Source organism: Vidua chalybeata, chromosome 4 (assembly GCF_026979565.1).
Source record: "Vidua chalybeata isolate OUT-0048 chromosome 4, bVidCha1 merged haplotype, whole genome shotgun sequence".
Classification (NCBI taxonomy): Eukaryota; Metazoa; Chordata; class Aves; order Passeriformes; family Viduidae; genus Vidua; species Vidua chalybeata.
The window spans coordinates 65,540,526-65,562,074 of NC_071533.1; the positions used below are offsets into that span (position 1 = coordinate 65,540,526).

At 42.1% G+C, this 21,549-nt stretch overlaps 1 protein-coding gene across 4 annotated transcripts in view; it reads left to right on the forward strand.

Moving 5' to 3' along the window:
- The first annotated feature begins 1,720 nt into the window (after positions 1 to 1,720).
- The window catches only part of FAM53A (family with sequence similarity 53 member A), a 70,213-nt gene continuing 50,384 nt past the window's right edge, over positions 1,721 to 21,549 (forward strand). For 2 of the 4 annotated variants that reach the window (XM_053940927.1, XM_053940930.1), the window contains exon 1: positions 1,943 to 2,218. The gene's annotated coding sequence lies outside the window, so the exon portion shown is untranslated. The other 2 variants (XM_053940928.1, XM_053940929.1) reach the window with 2 other exon arrangements.

The following is a 21,549-nucleotide window of genomic DNA, read 5'->3' on the forward strand; positions in this document are numbered from 1 at the left end:
AGCTACAATTTCCCATGCACCAGAATCCACAACTGGGCCAGGAGCAAAATGAGCACAATCACAAAGCATTTTGAGAGCCAGGACTGAGCAATGGGAGAAAGCTGTGTACTTTCTTCTCTGTACCTGTAATCACTTGCAAGATCTTTCTGAAGAGAGGTATGTGTTGATCTTACAGAGAACTAGAACACTGATTTAAATATTCATTGTATAATCAGGGGAAGGAATCTTGGAAATCTATGTGAAAAAAAGTACTGCGGGGTTGTACAGGGTACAAAAGATGGGAGGAGAGTGATGAAGACCAGCAGTAAAACCTGGTACTGTTGTTTAAAATAAAATTTGGTTTTATTGGTTTCTTAAGGCTCAAATTTGAAAGTAAGATAGCCAAAGTAAGCATTTCCCATGAAGCCAGTTTTGGTTTGGACTCTTCATTGTGACATTAACGTGGATATCTCTTGCAGCATTGTCCTGTAATTCAGCCAAATCTCCCAGGGAAATAAGGTAAATTCAGCTGAAAAACTCGTGGGTCGAAGGAAAGGTGAGTGAAATACAGCTCCGTGTGCAAGCACAGAAGAACAGGTTGCAGAGGGCTGAAACAGCAGATGGGTGTCACAGGGACAAGAGGAGCTTGATAACAGTTACCGTGAATAAGAGATACCTGCACCGCAGCAGTGCTGGGCCTGTGGGCAGCAGTAAATCAGGGCTTGGTTTCTCATGACGTTAAGGATTATGCACCCACACGGAGCAGCCTCTGCCCCGACAAGTGCCCGGTGTAATTACTGTCCAAACACATCCCACTTCCTCGCTCGGGCTGACTCACGGCCGCCTCTGAGAAGCTCCCGTCGGGACGGTTCTGTGGGGCGAGCAGCGGATGTGGGGCGGCGTTCTGCCCCGCGTCCCGGGGCATTCCCGGCGGGTGCGAGCGGGAGCCGGGAGCGGGCAGGCAGAGGGCAGTGTGGGCACACGGACACAGCGCCGGGAGCGCCGCTCCAGCGACGGCGGCGGCCACGGAGCGGCTCGGGCCGGGGGCTCCGGGGGTGCCGCCGCACCTCGGCCTGCTTGTGCGAGGCGAACACGCTATCATGACTTCATTCTTATCAAAAGTAATAAAAAAAATAGTAATTCTAAGTTTGGATAGGATTTAGCAATGTAGTGCTTCAGGGGATGAGTTGTTTTCAACGGGGAATTCTGCGAACAAAAAGCTGATAACAAGGATGGAGCCAAATCCCTGCCAAGGATAGGGGCAAGGACCGTGGAAGCAGATGAGCGACAACTTCCCATGCACCAGAACCCACAGCTGGGCCGGGAGCAAAGTGAGCACGGGCAGAAAAGGGGCCAAGAGCCAGAAGGAGGAGGAAGAGGAGGAGGAAGATGAGGAAAAGCAGGAGGAGGAGGGTGCGCATCCCCCTTGCGGCTCAATCCGGGCACGCGATGACGTCATCACACCCGCGCGCGAAGAACGTCTTCCCCTCCGCGCGCCCCTCGCCCCTCCGCACGCGCGCTGCCCAGCCAATGACAGCGGCGCGCCGCCGCAAGGCCTCCTGGGGGCTGTAGTCCAACGCGCGCCCCCCACCCCACCCGGCACCACAGCTGCGCGTCCCTGCCGCGACCGGGGCAGAGCCCGCCCCCCGCCCCTTTGTGGGCGTGGCCCGACCGCGCCACCGACCAATGGCAGAGCGGGTCAAGGTTCGGCGGGCGGGCAGCGCGGCCAATGGGCGCGGGCGGGCGGTGGAGGGGGCGTGGCCAGCGGTGTTTTGTTCGGTTGCCATTGAGCAGCCCGGTCCATACGCACGGGGGAGGCGGCGCGGCCGCTCAGGTACCGGCGGCTGCTGTTGTGGGGGGGCGGGGGACGGGCAGGGGGGAGACAACGAGCGCGGCCGGCAGGTAGCAACAGTCAGGCGGGTAACGGGTAGCAGCCGTGTAGGCAACAGCCGGACAGGTAATAACAGCCCTGCAGGCAGCAGCCGGACGGGCAGCAGCCCCGCTGTCGGCCCGCAGGCAGTGCGGGGCCGAGGGGAGGCAGCCCGGCCATCCTCGCAGCCCTTCGCGGAGCCCAGGAGGCCGAGCGCACCGCGCAGCTCCGGCGGGCGGGGCGGCGAGCGCGGCCCGGGGGACCCTGCGGGGCGGGGGTGTCACCCCGAGGCTGCGCTTCCCCGCAGCGGCACCTCCTGCTGCCGCAGGGCTGCAGGCTGCTCATCCCTCCGGGTGCCTCGACAGCTAGGTAAAGCGGTGTGCATATTGTGCGTTTTGTTGTCATTGTCCGTGCTCGGCCCGGGCCGCGCTCCCCTCGCACCGCCGCGGCTGCTGCTGTGCGCCCGCTGGGAGCTGGAAGCGGCCGCCCCGCCGGGAGGCAGAAAACCCCTAACCCCCCCAAAATTAAGTTATTAGCGCTAATAGGCGCTGCTGGGGCGGATCCGGGCCGGCTGCGCGGCGCTGCCGTGTCTCCCAGGGGCCTGGCCCGGCCCGGCCGTGCGGGGAAGGGAAGGTGCCCGGCCGCGGCGGGGCTCGGACATTCCTTTGTGCCGCTGCCCTGGAAACACATGTCTGCAGGCACGTACCCCGGCGATTTTGAGGCGATTCCCCCCTGTCTGGCTTAAGGAGAGAGTTACTTCTGTGGAGGTGCCTGTTTTTCCACAATAGCTGCCTTCCATAATGATTCTATGTTGGAAACAGTGGCTATTTTCTTCCTTCCCCTCCCCTCAGCAATAGGAAAGTTGATTTCTGGTTTATGGCCCCGAAGTGTAAGGACCACTTGCGCTCAGTGGGCTAGTGAATGGGCTCTTTGTGTTAACCCAGCTTTTCTAAGGGCAGTAACATGGCTTTGTCCTGGTTATTTGGCTTATTAAATGTCTTCTGGCCTGCTGGAAGGCTGGATAGAAATGTGTGGTTGAAATTCTGGGTGCTGTTTCAGGAGGGTCGCTTTAGGTCCTACGAGACAGAGCAGGCACCCGCTGTGGAGGCTTCTCAGGATTGGTGTTCCGGGATCTGGGGTTGGGATGGAAAAGTTCAGGCCTTTTACTCTTTAGGGAAGGACATCTCCATGCCAGCATTCATTTGGAGCAGCACCTCAGCTTTGGGGTTGCAGGGTTCAGAGGGACTGGGTGATTGTGTCCCTGTCTTTCACCAAGTCCTCTGCCGGGGGATGAGTTGAGCCACCTGGTCAAATCCATTTTCTGTTTGCTGTGCCTACCTTAAAATTATCTCCTGAGATCAGTTATTAGAGCCTTTACTGTTGCATTGCCTCCCCTTCATTTGCCTTACTGATAGCAAATACTTTTGTCAGAAAAAAAATTGCCATTTTTGGCAAGAATCAGTAAGTTTGTATCTCTTGTGGCAAGCTGAAACGTTTCTGGGTGTGTTTTAATTGTGAATGGTCTGCTTGCTTCTAGTCGGGCTTATGAAACGTGGAGCATAATGTTTGCTGAATAGCAAAAACTTTCCTGATGAAGCATGTTACTTGATCTGGTTTTATTGGAGGTGCAGTGTACTTGTTCAAGCCCAAAGTCCTTGCAGTTACTGAGCTTCCAAAAATGTCTGGAAGAATTGTGCTCAGAGGCAGGAGACTAAAACATACATTTTAAGTAGCTCTACATAAGCTGGTGGAACTCTGAACTAGAAAATGGGATCACTACTCACTCACTTTGAATTTCCTTGAAATACTGTTCATATTAACATGTCTCCTATTTTTAATGAGGACTATTTTTTTGCATCAGTAGCAAGATGCTACTCTTAATCATATGGAACTAAATGCTGCCTGTTGGACACAAACTCAAAATAGTGATCTGCAAGATCAGCCCCCTAATGATATATGATACCTTTTTGGGATGTTCCTGTGGTAATCTGGCAGTCCTCTAGCGGCCTTTACCTGCCAGTGCCTAACCCATAGTTATTGTCTCTTTAACTGGGGAGTTAAAGTTGGTTAGATAATTGTAAAGGGTTATTTTGAGTTCAGGATGGTTAAACTTCCCTACTTCCTTTCAAAAAGCTGTTTTTCTGCAGAGTACTATGATTCAGAAGAATGAGGAGGCTGAAAGAAGAAATATTTATATTTGCAACCATTGTGTTAGGCTTTGGAAGTTTAGTAGAGGTGCAAAACTATACTTATGAAAATATGGTGGGCAGATAAACTGAAAGCCTGACTTTACTGAGAAGACTGCAATTTATTGCATGGATTGCTTTATTTAAAACAAAACCTTGAAGGATTTATTCTTTCCTTTAGGAATTCCTTGAGAGTCTGGTAGCCATTACTGGGGCTCCCTTTTTTTAGTTCCTTCTTTTCCCTTCTCTGTGCTTTCTCCCCCTTCCTCTGTTGCCTCCCCCCAATCTACATTCCTTTGTGTTAGCAGTGATGATGGCAGTTCTAGTCACCTCCTGTGGTTTGATAGATTATTCCCTTTAGAATCATGGTGTACTTAAAACTTTCCAAACACAATTCTTTCCTTGCTCCTCCACTTTTTTGATGCTGGCTTTGAGTTTTGTTCTAAAAATTTGTCCTCTGTGGTTCTGCTTTGAGTTGTCTTAAAAACAAGTAAGAAGTCTCATTAAACCTTTAGTGGAAAATATTAGTATTTATGTTATGATTTACATTTCTTTTTGTGTATGTTGATGGTCATAATAGAAACAGAAATTTTGTATTTTGGCAACAGGGAGCTTCTCTATCCACTGCAAGCTCACAAGTTCTGTGCTTTCTTTTTAGACAAAACTTTGCTTGCTTTAAACTGTAATTTTTATTTTTGTTAAATAACCTTCTTAGACTTTTTTGTTATTACATTCTTGAGATCTGGTAGTTACCAGATGTTGCAGGTACTCTGTTTTTAAATGTGAGAGATTCTTGTCCATTGTGGAATTATCCCCAACTTTTACTTTAGACATTGTAAGTAACATGTGGGAGGTGAAACTACTCACAAAAACCTGTGGAGGGCTTTATGAGCACTCCTGGTCAATTCTAGGGGAGAAGTTCATGGCTAGAAATGCAGGCACTTGAAGTCAGTGCAGTGTCTGATAGTTTCTTGGTAGGTAAATTTTGATCTCTTGACTCTGCACACCTGTGAGGGAGCCCCTTACATGGACAATGTCCTTTTTGGTTGTCATAAAGTTTGTGTCCTTAAAGAGATCTTAGCACTGAAATATTGTGAGACAGTGATGAGTCTTTAAAAAGAAAAAAACAAAACCAAAAACCTTTGCTTTGTTGGTTTCTCTTAATTGTAAACACTCTGTTAGGGGAATTGACACAGTCATATTTTCAGAAAATGGTTTTCTTTAAGGATTTTCTTCTCACTCAAGAGGAGGCCTGTAAAAAAAAAAAGGGGGGGGATGTGGCATATTTTTTAACTCCTTTCTAGGCTCCTCTACATTTTTTTTTTTTTGTGATGATCTAGCTGGACATTTTGGTACTGTTAAGTATAGAGAAACCTGAAACCAAGGTAACTGTCAACTCTTAACATATCCCTTTCTACATTTGGTGCTGTTTTGGCTTTTTTGGTTGTTTTAGAGAATAATATCATTAGCAAGCTGGCAAGAAGCTGCTCAGCTAACTGCTAATGCTTTGCAGTGGGTGTAAATAACTTCTGAAGGCCATGTTGCTGCTAATTTTTAGGTTGAGGGGAGGAAGTAGGCAGGGTTGTTACTAAATACATTATCTGGGTTATGGCTCTCAGTTTATGGACAGCACTTTTTTTAAGCAAGCAGTTGAATATTGTGCTTTAAGGTAATAGGAGATGTTTTAATTAGGATATTTACTGAGTTATAAAAATAAAACGAATATGATTGGTTTTCTTCTGTTTGAACTTGTGTGTATTCTGGTAAAATGCAGCTGCCACGTTTTGCAGGTTGTGTGTTAACAGTAAGATCAAGGGTTCTGATCAGCTGGAGTTCACATCATTGCTCTGAACCCAATATGACAACATTGTTCTAAGTTCCTGAGAGAATTAAACTGTAGGAAAGCATTGGGGAGACTTGTCAGTGATGTATCAGGCCCAGAGCTTGGGACATCCAGTGCCAGTGATGGCAGCTGCTCTCCAGTGTGTGTGTGGGTCTGTGCAGAGAGAGCCAAAGGTGTGAAATCTAACTGGATTTGGCCTGGAGCTTTCATTACAAGTGTCATTTGCAAAACTGATTCTGTGTACCAAGACCTAGTGTCATTGTGGGGAGGGCATTTGAGCTGCAAGAAAGCTGTTTCTGCATTTGCTGAGCTTCAAAATTGGAACACCCAGCTGGTACAGGAAATAGTTGAGGAAATAACTGCAGCATCACTGTATATACCTTTACTTTTGTGCTTTGGCCTGAGATCTATGATGCTGGAAGACAGGATCTGAATTCCATTTTTTTAAAGGAATACCTGTTTCTCCTTAAGATTCCCTTCATCCAGCCACCCTTGTCAGCCAACTTGCTGTTTATTTGTTAAACCACTCCAGTTTTCTTGGGTTGTGAAAGATCACATTTTTAACTTGCCCAGTTCTGCATTAAAGTGAAGGTATTAAAAATGAAGGAAAATGTGTGCTGTCATAATAAAACCTCATATAACAGGGCTGTGGCTTTTCTTCTACTGTCACCTTCCCTTTAGCCATTAATAGGAATAATAGAAACTTCTGTTAGTGTTATATTAACTTTAGGTCCCTAATTTGCATCTCAAATAACATTGTGAACAGCATTAATGCCTTCAAGGGGTTTGGGAGGTTTTATAATTTGTAGGGTAAATGTATTTTTTAACCTAATTGGGCAGTTCAGATTATTATTGCAGTGTGTTTAATTTTTGCTCTGCACAGCTTGTGTTGATGTCAGTGACTCTAAATCATTCCTTCAGTGGTATGCACATGTGTTATGTTTCACCTTCTTAATTGTGGCTTTGGATTTTGTCTTGGTAAAGTATTAATCCATCTCATACAGTTACTGCTAGATACTGTATGATATTTTGGTTCTTTATTCTACCCTCAAAAGTTTGGTTGTTTTTTTTTTTTCCTTTAACTCCCCCTGCTTTCCCAATGAAAAATGCACTTCTCTGTCTTCCTTCAAGGTTTCTGTTGATCTGACCTCCTTTGGTTTTAGAGGAGTGAAAGTTTATCGTGTTTAAGGAAGGGGGAAAGTGACAAAAGCTGTGTGTCAAACCCTGTGGCATTATCGGCTGCCACCTTCCAAAAGTAGTACACAGAATATGGAAGAGGTTAAAGTTTGGAGCCTCAGGTGTGATGTAGGTTATGAAACCGAATTGTGGGAACATAGTTGAGACAGGATGATGGGTCTGGATCTGGGGGTTCTGCCTTCTGCAGCTCAGCTTTTCTTAGTCAATATGTAAATGGCTGTTGAGGATGTAGGTGGTTTTTGTATCATGTTATGTTTTCAAAACATAGGAAACTTCTGATCTGTGGGCTGTTTGAGGGTGTGATTTATTGATTTTTTTAAAGTTCTGGTCTCCATTTAGATACCTGAGACCTATTTGTATGTTTGTACAGTGTTTTTGATGAACTGACAGTTAAAGTTACAATCCTAGTTTAGAAACAAATAACTTCTTTGCCCAATTATCCCGGTGTGATAGTAGTGGCAGATAATTCATTGCTGTCTGTTGGAATGGAGGGTAGTGGTGTGTGGTAGTGGTATGCCTCCAGACTACTAGTGCTTCAGAGTGTCATTCGATGCAGGATTTAGTAAATGGGAGGAGAGAGGGGTAATGAAAACAGCATTCAAGAACTACTTACATGAGTTGACTAAAGTACAGCATGTTTTTCTTGTAGTGGGAAGGGGGTAAGGAACAAGTACCCAGCACTTCATGTTTTCATTTCTTGAAAATGAAACAACAGAGTTGAACCTTGATGAATTTGAGATGTGTGAGCAACTTAGAGGGTAAACTGAAGAGCTGCTACCTGTTGTAAGAGGCTACCAAAGGTTAAGAGACAACAGGGGTGTTGCTGGTTTGGAGATTGTGCTGGCACTGGAACATGAGCCAGCGTGTGCCAGCCTGGTACTTGGCCTGTTCCCTTCTCAGGATGCACAGTAGTCTGCTTGAGCTTGGCTGCATATGTGCCTGCTGACTTCATCCTTTTCTTCCATTAGCACCCCATCCTGACCAGACTTTTCTGGTTCAATATTTGGATAAGAAATTGCTGAACTGCAGGAGGGTAAAGTGGACTGCTGCTGCTTTTCTGTTTTCATGCTTCACAAATCAGAAGAATGTCCTTTAATAAAGCAAGAAAGTACCTGGGTAAATACTTGTAGTACCAAACTACAGAGGATGAAAAAGGATAGTACTTAGTCTTGTTTTATGCTTTTTAGGAGGCCTGTTTATGCTTGAGCTCTTAAGAGTTAATTCCTCTGTGCTTTAGTGACTTTGGATTTTGCAGTTTAAATGTGAACTCTGGCTGTAACTAATGCTCTTTGCTTCAATTCCCCATCTGTAAAATGCTGCATATCTTAATTTTTGTTTTGGAGTATTTGGCTGCTTCGTGCAGCATTTTCCATCCTCAGGAAGTCCTAACCCAGCCTGAGGCAGGGGGTGTAAAAGGTGCATGTACATGTTTGTGTGACAGTGCCTTGACACCACATCAGTGAAAGCCATTACATCACCCTGCTGGCTTGTTAGAAGGCAAAGCACGCCTGTCTTTCTGAAGTAATAGGCTTCTGGCTTCTCTTGGTCACAGGAAAGATGCAGCAGGATACTGCAATATTGCTGAAACTTGCATGCTGCCAGAGAAAGGGATTTATTTCTATGTGGGGCAGGTGTGACTTTCCTTGGTAATAATACAATAACCTGATTGTGCGAATCGTGAACTTTTAATTTAAAAAATCAGAAAAGTAGTTTCTAGTTCATTGAAACTCAAAAAAACGTAGGAGGATAAGCAAAAATATTACAGGGGATTGAAACTGAGTTTGTCATTTAGAAAAAAAAAAGGGCTGTGAAAGGTGTAGGCTGGTAGTGAGTCTCCTGCCCTATACTGGTATTGCACATCTAATGTGATTCATAACAGAAGCCTGAACAATTCTTCTTTCTCCTTAGTCCAGTGCTTTGCTATCCTCAGTATTAAAACTTGTTCAGAATATGAAACCAGACATTTTCCTTACTGCAGGTCAAGCTTATTGCCTAATTCCTGGACATAACGGACAGCTATTCCTTCCCCTGTAGTAAGTCATCTTTAAAAAATACTTGAACTGTTCTTTGCAATGTTCCTGTTTCTTTGTGTCTTGCCCTCCACCCTTGTGATACTTTTCTCCTAAATAAAACTAGTGTATTCAGGTCTTCCTGGGAGGTCATGGTTTTTCAGCTCTGTTCGTTCCTGTTGTTCTCTCAAGTTAGTTCACATTGGGCTTCAAATGTGGTCAAAACCCAAGTCTGTAGTGCAGCTGAGACTTTCTGTGCTGAGTGGAGTGAAAAAATGGCTCCATGTGCCCTGGAGCTGATACTCCTGTTTATGCATCCTCATACACTGGACTTTTTTACACCAGCTTAACACTCATTTCAAGGTCTGCCTGTTGATCCCACCTAGCTCACAGATTTCTACTGAAGAACTTGCCTTCCTGTTTGTTCATTTAATCCTGCCTGAGCGTGCCTTTCAGAACTCACTTGTATCCTATTATTACTTGCAGAACAGCTTTCAAACTTGTCAGAGTTATGCAGGATTTTAAGGCTGTCTTGCAGTCCTTCCTGCTGTTCTCCTACATATAACAAGGCTCCTGTGCCAGCAGCAGATCACGGGAAGCACAGAAATGGAACTGAGCTGGGTTCCTGCTCTGTGTTCTCCCATGCACCACTGGCAGCTGCTCTCTGGCTGTGATTGTCCCCAAGGACTGCCTTTGCTTACCTCCCAGCAGCACAAGGCTGTAAAATGTAGGTGTGTGAGCTCACAGGTTCTTTCCTGTCCCTAAACCCTGTTACACTGATGTCCCAGTGAACCAGGTGGGTGCTTCATACTTGTAGTGCTCACAAAAGATGCCCACTCTTCCCAGAGGTTCTACTTAAATATGGGGGGATTAAAGACTCATGGCATGAATTTTGACCTTTTTTCTTAATGCAGGCATAGCATGAAGACAGACTTAACCTCAAACTGATGTCCAAACCCTTGCTTGTTTGTTTTGTTTTAAGGAAGCCCCAACCGTGTCCTGTTTCTGTCTGTATTTAAATATATCACATAACAGCCTGAATCTAGTACCTTGCAAATAATTCCAGGTGTTACAGAGTGAAGTCCTCTGTAGTGAGAGTTCTTTGAAGCTGTCCATTCTTGAGATGAAATTGCTCTTTCATTGCAAGCTGTGTGTTGAAGGATAAGCTCCATTACTTGGAACAGCTTTTCTTTAGAGTATTTTTCTTGGATTTGTATTTGTAAGTATTTTTGATGTCTCTATGCAATTTTCTCTGTTTGAAATCTTAGTTCTCATATTATCTCCCCTGTCAAACTTGATGCACATAATAAATCTTGTGCTGCATAGAAATGGATTTTTCTGAGCCCTGTCTCTGTTGGGGTTGTTTGACACAGTTCTATAAGTACTGTTTGTTTTTTCTCCAGCACCCCTTTCTCTAAGCTTTCTTTACATCTCTGCCATTCAGTAATTCCTTTAGACTTGCTCTTATCATTGCCTTATTTATAGTCCCTGCATGTGTAGCAGTTTATTCTCATCACACAGATGTATTTGAGTGGAGTTAGAAGTTTTATTGTGCCTGGCTGCAGGCTGGAATAATGAGTCTTCCAGCAGTTCTTTCCACTAGATGCTCTAAGGAGATGGACAGATACACTTTGAAACCATGCTGCAGTGTTAAATTGAGCAGAGGTTTAGAAAGTCTGATGGCCCTTTGCTAAAGATATTGAATGTTAGATGGGATTACCTCAGTGACCACTCTGAAGCCACAAAATGTTACCAGAGCAGTAAGGCAGCATCACCAGGTGTTGGGAAGTTAAAGGCAATGTGGATGGTGAAATTTGTGCAGAGTGTACTTTAGGTTAATAGTTGTTTGTAAGTATTACAGATCTTAAACAGGATTATGGGGGAGCTATGTTCAGAAATGCTCTTTCAAGGTGTGTTCATGGCTGTGGCAGGTTTTTCTGTATAAAGTCTGATAGTCCAATTTTACTAACATAGTTGACTGCAAAATTCCATGTGTTCTTGAGATTAAACTTTATAGGCCTGTTAAATAATACAGTCTTAAGCTGTGGAACTAGTTTGGGGGGACCTTCCCTTTGTCCTTTTCTCACTGCTGAGTACAAGCTGATCAAATAATACCAAACCTATTTCTGAGTTCTAAACTGGCTGTTGAACTGATCCAAACTGCCATGAAGTAAATGCCTGTTGCACCTGCAGAAAAGGCTGCAGCTGTCAGAAGCTTGTTTATCACTTCAGTATTTCTTGAGTCCAGGTGCTCAGCCAGTGACTTCCCCTAACACAGTTGCTTGTTTCAGATCTTCAGCAGAAAAGATGTTACTGCTTTATGCATATCATAGTGTGCTTAACCTTTGCATGTGTGAAGATACCAGGAACCCAGGTGTAATTTCAGAGGTTTATTTTAAGGGAAGCTTAGATGGGTTACACTTTTTGTCAGCATTGAAAGATCATTTGAAAGACTGCATCTCTCTTACTGTTGACTTCATCAGATAAATCTTAACTGTTTTGTGCTTCAGCTTGGTTACCAAAGTTGGTCTTGTCAGAATGCTGTCATCTGTAAAGGTACCTGCCCAAGGGGGAGGTCCCATTTCTCTTCCAACACTCTTGGTCCTGTCCTCGTTTGCACAGCTACTGTCTCTGAATGTTATGTGCTAGTCTTGCCAGGTGACTTACCTGCTGCTGTTCAAAGCTGCTGAATTTCTGTCCCAGTCAGGGAAGATTAAAAGTGAAGGCCTTCCTCAGCACTCATTTTTCTGCTGGCATTTTTGTGCTCAAATAAAATAGTTATTTTGGTTTATACTGTCTGAAATATAGTCTATAGTATTTGTATTGGCACCTTGTACCTGTTTGCTTCCTGTACCAGGGGCATGGTTTTACATTTGGGCTTTGTAGCCCATCCTCTGTGAGTGAACTCGGTAATTTGGAGTTCTAGTGACTTCTGTGAATCCCTTTTAACATGTAAATATTTCTGTAGAATTTGCTTGTAGAAGTAATGAGCTATTTGTTGAACATCAGGTAGTGTTGAGGTAATACACAGAAAATACTGAGCTTTTCCATCAAGCAAAGGTGATCTTCCAGTATTTAAAGAAAAAACAATCATACTAATGTAGCTAAAATAGTTCACTTTTTTTCCTTCTGACATGGTGTAACTTTGTCTCATGAAGTTTCATCAGTTGATGTAATTGTTACAAATGTTTTTTCTAAATACCTACTGCAATGTGTAGCCCTTGGTTTGTGTCTTGAGCTCTAACACAGTGTTTCCTGAATCCAGCTGTTCAGTGTGCTGCTCAAGGCTGACTGCATTGAGACAAAGTAGTTATCTGGCTTTTCAAATAGTCTAGTCAACTAGTAAGAGCTGCATAGCTCAACTGAACAAATTTTTATTGAAGTACCTTTAATAGGTCTGGCAAGAGGGATGTCCCTGGTGACACTTGAAGTAATGTCTGAATTGAATGCTGAAAGCACACACAGTATTGATGTGTACTGCCTTTGTATTTCATTCCATTATTTTAACGGGCTTTAATTTGTGGTCTGCTCATACTTGGGTCATTTGTGGACTGAGAGCTCACATGTAGAGCAGATTATATGTAGTGCAGATCCCTTCAGAGACTTCACCATTCAAAAGCTCATGGTATGTGTAAAACACAAGGTGGAAACCAACTATTAAGTTGATAGGAACTATAGTTTAACCAAGTAAAGAGCAACAACAAGAAATTCTTTGAACTACCACTCAGTTTTGCTATTTGTAGTGTGATACCAAGACCTTTTTATTTAAAAGAAAATTTTTGCTATTTGAAAGCTGTGTGGTACTTGGGTTCTATTTTCTGGATTCTAATGGATCTGGTAACTAGATGGGTGTTGTAGAACTTGGGATCTTTGTGTGCCACCTCTTGAGGTGGTATCTCCTGCCACACGAATTAGGGTTTCTTCAGTGACACGTTGCAGATGGTGAGCCATGATTGAGAACAAGTTTGGGCCATGAGATGGAACTTGGTTGTCAGCTACACACCATATTTCCTATCTGTTCAATGCATTTCCATGCTCTTCCCACACAGATAATGTAGCAGCAAGCTTTAACTATTTTATGCAAGCCTGCATAGTCTTTCACTGTTGAGTAAACTCTTCCTGTAATTTGCTTTCTTTATACTTTAGGGTTTTATATGAAAATATGTAAACAGTGTACTTGTGAACTGCTAAAATAGGGGTACACACATCCATATGCTCATTCAGTATAGTTGCACAGTGATCTTCTGGAGAGTTCCAATGTTGAGACAAAGACACACTTTTGTTAAACTGCCAAATTGGGCTTAGTACTTTGTCATTAGAAGGAACTATTACTCATAGTATGAAAAATAAGTACAGTGAAGCTTGGAGAAATGTGCTTCATGTTGCTGTAAGTATTGAGATGTATGGATATTTACAGAATACTGCTCAGAACTTGAGTTCTAAATTTAGTGCTATCTGCAGTTCACCAGCTGTACTATTTACTGAAGAATATTTGGACTACCACAGGTTCCTCATTTTTAATTTCCATAGTTGTATGCAAGCTAATGAAGGGAGACTTCCCTGTGTGCAGATTATATAGCTCATTAGATCCCTGAAATGCCATGAAGTAGCATCTTAACATAAGTGTTTTTCACCTGACCTGAGGCCTCCAGCAAGAACATTTCACACTTGGGATCATAAAAACAAACCTACTAGTTGGGCTTTTTATTTTAAACAAGCCAACCAGATGTCTGAAACTCCTCAGAATGAACCTGAAGGCAAACAGGAGGAGGTTTATTAGCTGTGTGTGTTTTGGGAGCAGGATGTATGGAAGAGATTTGTATAATCCCTCAGCTCCAAGCTCATAGGCTTTGGTAATAGAGCAATACTTCAGTGCTGGTGTTATTCCATTCTGTCACAGGGAAGCAGGATATGTGTGGGGTAATCATTGTGACTGCCATACAAGTTAAGGGTCAGTGCTATGTTTTTTTCAGCCCTGAGTATTTTTAAAGTATGCTTATGTGTCTGTTTTACGTCTCAGTTTTAAGGGCAAACACTAAACAAAAGTAGGTGATGCTACTCATTTTTTTCCCCTCTGGCTTTTCTAACTGGTGGAGTGAAGCAAATATATTGGTAGTAGGGCCAGTTGATCTATTTTTTTCATACTTCAAGCCTTAGAAAAGAAAAAATCTCATGAGTCTTGTACAGTCTGGATCACTTGCTTTAGTGAAAGTCTGGTAGATTTCTCCAAACACTAATATTATCAGTGTAAGTTACTGTTTGAGTCTGAATTTTTTATCTTACTGGAGGTTTAGTTTATGAAATAATACTTCCATTGGTTTTAAATAGCATATTTATAAAAGCAGCATATGGAGGTGGAAGTAATTTGTGTAGGACCTGAGCTTTGAGCTTTTAGTAATGTTCACTGAACATTACAGTAAAAAGGTAGAGATTGCCCACTAGGTTCTGTTCTGAATTGCTCAAACAGGCAATAGCTCTTGGTTTGAGTAGTGTAGTCTTGAAATAATGACTGCTAGCTCATTTAGTTCATAATGACAGCAAAAGCCAAGGGCTTGATGTTCATGTGTTCAAGCCTCAGTAGATCAGAGTTCTGTTCCTCAACATTGCATTGTAGCCTTGGGCTTTCTCCAGTAGGGCTGAGGAGAAAGAGTCCAAATCTCGCATTGCAGGGAGATGACTGGTCATGGGCCAGCACTGATGGCTCATTCAAATGGAACTCCAGTCAGAGTAGATGTAAATATTCTTCAGCAAAATTAATGAAGTCCTTGCTTTGTTATTGTGCTGGATTATTTTAGGAAAGAGCGTAAGTAACATAAGCATCTTGGAACAGCATCTTTGTACAGCATCAGACACAAGGCACAGCTCATCTGTTGTCCTGTCTGACAAAGATACTTTAAAAGATGCAGGATGAGTTGTCTGTGATATGAGTATTTGGTCTGAAAGACAGGTTTAAACCTGAGAGACTGACTTCTTACTGATATGAGTTAGCAATAAAAAATGCTTTAACCTCTGGCTGAATTGAGTTCTTAGCCCTAGTTTTCTGTAGTGATATATTCCCTGCTTTAATTAGGTATGACCTGGAAAAAGTCTCTTGAGCTTACTTCACCACTTCTGTTGCTTTGAGAAGTGTACTTTATAAACTGTGACAAAGGTTTAACATTGCCGATCTCCATCCTTCTTTTTCCTTTCTGGAAGGTGACTCTCATCTTGTTTTAAAATGAAACCCAAACTACTGACAGTAACTTGAGAAATAAAAGGGAGTATAATTATTACAGACAACAGTTCATTGTATAAAATATTTTGGTTCTAATTCAAAATGTATTAAGTTATTTCAGGTTTTAGTTTTGTATGTGTTCCTCAGCCAAGCTGGGTGAATCGTATAGCTAAGGATGGGAAACCATCCTTAATTTTGGTAATACCAAAGTATTGCCTTTAACCTCTTTCCAGCATATCACCTGTCTTTTTAAAGTAAAGTGGAATCCAGAGGCTGTGGGTGATGGTTGAGGCTTCCCTTCCTTTTCATAGGAGCTCTTGGATCTGAAGTGTGGGAGATGGAGTAGAAGTGAGTGTGTAGGATGCAGCTTTATTTTAGTAGTGGTTTATATTTTGTCTCAGCTGCCTCAGTGACCATTTGGTCTTAGTGATGATGGTTTAGGGTCAAAACAGTGAAATTCTGGGCTCAGTAGTGATTTTCTGCATTTGAGGTACGTGGATCTAATATTTAGTCTCATCTGTCTCTGGAGGCATTAACAACCCAAACCCTAATTTTTACCCTCAGAGTGGTGATCTGTAGTTCTGCCTTGCACATTAGGTGATGTGTATTCTTCAGCAGACAGTTTTGAGCTCTTGATATTGCTTGTGCTTCCAGAGCCTGTGGAATATCTGAAATTTGTCTCCAGTGGCCATAAGTTGATGTAAAGGATGTCTTCTAGCCTATTCTTCTTGTCCCTTCTTGGTGTTCTGTGCTGGAGTTGTCAACCTGAATCTAAGCTTGAACACTTCATAATATTGAACTTTCCTTCTAATGTAAACTGGTTTATGAAGGCACTGCATGGAGAAAGAGAAGAGGTTCTGTATCTCATGAAATCTGCCTTCAGTCATTTTAGAGAAACTCTAAATTTGCAAATGTTGAAACTGGGTTCTTTGGTTTGTTTGTTCAGAGTTCTAGAATGTGTAGAGTGTGGTGTTAAGGCTTTATTTTGTCACAACTGAACTCTTCAGGGAGAACAACTACAATTTAAACAGAATTTTTTAGATGGTTGTGAAACAGTTTCTACAGAATACAAGCTAGGATTATAAACTCTCTTTTCTTTGTCCCTTTTGGTCAGAAACTGTTGCTCTAATGCACTGTTAAAAACCTCATTGTAAAGAACCTCAGAAAAAAAAGGGGTGCTAGTTAATGGCATTGAGAGGACTTCTGAGGTATAATATGTTGGAAATTGAGGTGTCCCCTTTTAATACCAATCCCCAAAAATGTGGATTCATAATTTTATAGCTGTAGGAAACTTTCTAATTAAAACAGATTTTTCTTTTTACTTGATGTGGAATTTTGGGAGGTTTGCAGAATAGCCACACTGCAGATTAATGCTGGAAAGGACAGAATCCAAATAATTCTCTTTTAAGTGCCTGCTCTCAACAACTTTACTGGGTTAAAAGTTATTAATAATAGACTTATGTTGTAAGGAATGCTTAGCCTCTCTATGAACTTCTTAGCACTGTAGTAAATAATATGTATTTTTAGAAATAGAATGTTCTCTTCCCTTTGGAAGTTGGAATTTCGCATTGCAGGAAACTAGACATCTTGTAGCTTTTTGTCAGATGGCATAAAGTATTAGCTTAGCAGTTTCTGAAAAGCTGGTCTTCCAACTTAGAGTTGCTTTGAGCATAAGTGGGATGGAACAGAACAGATTTAACAGTAGCTCCGTTAAAACTTGATCAGTTTTATGTGGTGGTTCAATTTTGAAGTGCTTCTTGGGTGCTGCAGAAAGTGCCACGAGGCCAAAAAAATCACATCACCTTTTATCTAGAGTCTAGTAGCAAAATCATCTAGATCTGGAGTTAGTACTGCTGCAGTGATTAGCTCCTTTGGCTTGCTGAAGCAGAGATAATATTTTTAAGGACCTACTTATCCGAATTGGAATTTTGACTCCAGCTAATCCTTTTCTTCTGCTGGGAGCAAGCTAAGTGCATGTATGGGATTGTTAGTAAGAAAGATTCCATGTAGCACTCAGAGCAAAGAGTAGGAAATAATGTGAAGTAACAGAAGGAACAACCCTCTGTGTTCTCACAGGTCATTTTAATGCCACAGGCAGAAAAACAATGGAACAGTGATCACCAAGAAACACCTACATTTGTGTTATGGGGGAATAATCTAAAAATCTTGTGATCTCTTCTTTATCCAAGATAGAACTTCCAGAAACAGAAGAAATTGTTAGAAGTGTTTCAAACAAATGTAAATTTTCCCATTGATATGAGCTGTTGCTGGAACATTTTGTCCTGCAGGATGCAGAGGAGAGGAGGAGTGGGCTGGAAATGAGTCTGGCTGCCTCACTTTCTTAGAGCCAAGGAGAGATTTTTTTTTTTTTTTTGTGTTGGCTTTGTGTTCTTCATCAGGACTCTTCATCTCTTTGAAAGTAGCTTGTCAAACTGAATGAGCTTCTGACATCCTTTAATTGACTGGGAGGCTGGATAATCTGTATTTTTAGTAGTCTTCCCCAAAAAAGACACTAATGATGTCACTGAGAAGATACAGAATTTGTGACGTGAGCACTTCTATTCTATTGCCACTGTTAATTTTGGCAGAGATTTCACAAGTCATTACTACTTGTAGCTAAACTTTTAAAGAAATAAACCCTTTCTCCTTTAGTAGTACTATAGAGATATAATAATGAAACTTTCCTTTTCTCAGCCTTCAGAATGAATAGAAAAGAACTTTAAATCAGAGACAGTGGTGATGCTGATTCCATCACAGCTCATTCTCCAGCTTTGAGGAATTGTTAGCTTTGGCTTGCATTTGGAGTTTGATTTTTATATTCCATTTATTCCTTTTGATTAGTCTACCTTTCAATGACAGAAAAAAATAGCTTCTCTTCCTCCCCACCTCTCACCTCTGTCCCTCAGCTCAAGATCATAGGAAGATTAAGTATCTCCCAGGACAGAGACTGAGTAACATCTTTTGTTGTGTGTGTTTATCTTGGAGGTCTCAGCTTGCTCACTCTCCTACCTAATCAGGCTCCACAAAGGATGATGTGCTCAGGGAAAGATGGCCATAATCTTGTAGGACTCCATCCAACTTGGAGCTCCAAGGCCTATTGTTATCAGCTCAAGGCTTGGAGGATGTTCCTGTTTGAACTGGCAGCCCCTGGCTCTGCTGCTGCCTGTGGTGACAGCAGAGGTGTGTTACCTGTGGGATGTGCTTCCAGGCTCTCTGGAGGCTGGGGCAGGACTGGATAGTGCCAAGATCTCTGCCATGAGGCAGCTGAAAACATGTAAATTCAGCAGCATCCTCATTGCCCTAACAAGGGTGGTCAAATGGTTCATGTTACTGAAAATCCAATTAGTGTGAAGTGCTGAGCAGTTTGAGAGGGATTCAGCCTGATAAGCATAAAGAGTACGATAAGGAGAGACTGAAAAATAAAGTTGGCTGCCTTTAACCAGCTCTAGAAAAATAGCATGATGGAAAAAGTACATAAAGTAAACAGCTTACTCTACTCTCTCTGTGGATCCATTAAATAGATACCATAGCAGAGAGTCTTGAAATAAACTAAACCCTCAAAAAATAGGAAAATTAGGTGAGGGGCTTCCCTCTAGGAGGTACTGAGGGACAAAAAGCTTATAAATACATAACAAACATTTAAAATGACCACAGCTGAGTCAAGTTGTTCTGAAGAATCTCTTGTCTTCTGGCAGCCAATATTAATTAGCAAAGATGAGGGAAACAATTCCTTGTAGAGTATACATAGCTCAACCAGAGTGAACCAAGAGTTTGGTTTCTGAGTTATGGTGCTGAGGCTGCAGGGAGGATTTCAGATCCCTTTTAGCTGCTAAGTTTGACCAAAGGAGTACAAATTGGGAAAGGAAGATGGGAGCAAAACATGTTCAAACCATGCTTCAGGAGGAGATGCCTAATTTCTAATTAAAGAAGAATCTGTGTGGCTCAGTGTAGGAAATGCTGATGTCAACTGGCTTTCTTGCGTGGGGAATTTCTTTTCTTTCTGATGCTGTGGTTGGACAGGTACTTGGACAAGCAGTGTCAGCATCCTACAATGCTCCCACACAAGCATTTGTGTCCAGTTCATGGCAAACCAGGCTGGGGAGCTGATCCAGCTGGAAGCAACATTTCCCAGAAACAAAAGGAAGTGTTTTGGTTTCATCCAGCTATAAAAATTCCTTGATCTAGTTCTCTGTGATGAGAAGAAGCACTTGTGCTGGCACACTGCTGTGGGCCACAAATAGCCAGAGAAGAGAATGTGTTGGCAGTTGTGATGGCAGCTGAGGTACATCAAACTGCAGCCTAGAATGGCTTTCAGTGGTAGGAGTGTGATGGTGACATTTCAGTGGTAGGAGTGTGATGGTGACATTTTAGTGGTAGGAGTGTGTTGGTGACATTTTGACCACTTGAAACATTTGTTGCCTCATCCTTAATGAGGACTGCCCAGTAAGAACAGATTTCTGGTGTAAAACAGTTAATACCAATGTACTGATCAAGCACATTTAAGAAGGGTGAGAAGGAAATTCACTTGTAAAGTGTGCTTCTGATCTGAACTACACCCCCTGCTATCAGGGTTGTGCTTCATATTGAGAGATGGAATTGACTCGTGATGGGGAGCAGGAGAAAGTGGGAGCAGATAGATGAAGGTTTTTTGGGCTAACAGCCCCTTTTCAGCCATGCCCCATACTTAAAAATAAAACTTTGTCAATGGAGCAGGTCTCCATTTGAAAAATTATTATTGTGTGAGTGGCTAAAGTGAAACTTTTTTTTTGGGGGGGAGGAGGTTCCACAGTGCCTGTATTTCAGAGCTGATTGGGTTCCATGCTGTCAGAAAGGGCCTGAATGGCTGCAGTGCCCAAATACTCCTTTCAGTAGCTGGTAGGATTTATGAATGTGAATAACTACAATTCAGCATGATTCTGAAATGCTATGCTTCTGTGATTTCATTTGCTTTCCCTTTATCCTTGGATTCAATTGGTCCATTAACTGAAATCTAATGTCATTCTGTCTAGTCTCTCCTTATTTTAGCTGTATTAAGCTGACTTAAAATTGCAGTGAGACATTTGAAGATTTGAAGTACTAAGCAAAATATAATTAACTGATTACAGATCAGTTTTTCTCCCATCTTTGGTAGTTTTATTGGATTTTGATTTTTTTTTTTCCTTGAGGGAAATAAAACCCCACAATTTCTTCTATGGCCATTCTTAATAGAAGTAACTATACTTGTGTTAAACTTTTCAGCTGATTCTAGTAGCCTCTTACTAGTGGAAACATTCATCCTTAACATGGATCTGAAGGTCTTTGCATCAGTTATGAATGACTTCAGTATGTTTTCAATCTGTAAAGGAGCAACATCTGACCTCCAGTCAGCCTTTCTTGTGACTTCTATTCTGGATTTCCAGATCTACTTTAAACTCCACCAGGTTTAAAAGGGACACAGCAATGTGTGATTGTGCTGCTCCAGATACTCTGTGTTCACATACTTGCTCTCAAACTTGGCTTCAGTATTTCATGAACCACACTTTGCTTTGATCGCTCACATTGAACAGTGTATGTGCCCCCTTTAACAGTGAGTGTATGAACTTGAAGGTTTTTTAATATTTGACCTGCTGTAATGTCAGAACAAGATGTAAATATTTCAAGTTGTGTGCTTTCCTGAAAGATAGGGCATGTTTTTACATGAAGTAAAAACAGACCAGTTGAATTTCCAGCTATCTGTGTAGCATTATTTGTGGTGGAAGAGCATTTCTAAGCATTCTATCTTACAGCAAAAAGAAAGATATAGATAGATACAGGAGCATGGCCAAAAGCTGGGCAGAAGTTATGTTTATGGGACAAGCTCTCAGGCTGAGGGAGGCTGATGTATAGCAGACTGCTGTGAAGGTAAAATAGTGCATGGTTAGCATATGAAAATATTTGAGGAAGTACTTAAAGGCAACAGGTTTAAAAGATAATGTAACATCACTATTACTAATATTAATATCTTAGTTTTAAGTGGGTTTAACTTGACTCATAGCCTCAAGTTGCTTTTTTTCCTTGCTACTACTGGTTATTTAAACAACTAATTAGTAGTGTAGAAGAGGCAATATTTTATGGAAATGTTATTTGAAAATAATTTCCTGTCTTTTTTTAAACTGTAGATTTAAAATTAGAAAATGTAAGAAAGCTTATGGTCCTGGTAGCATCAATGTTCCTTCCCAAAGCCTCATGTTTAAATTTGGAAATACCTCTATGAAGATCTCTTCCCACTTTAT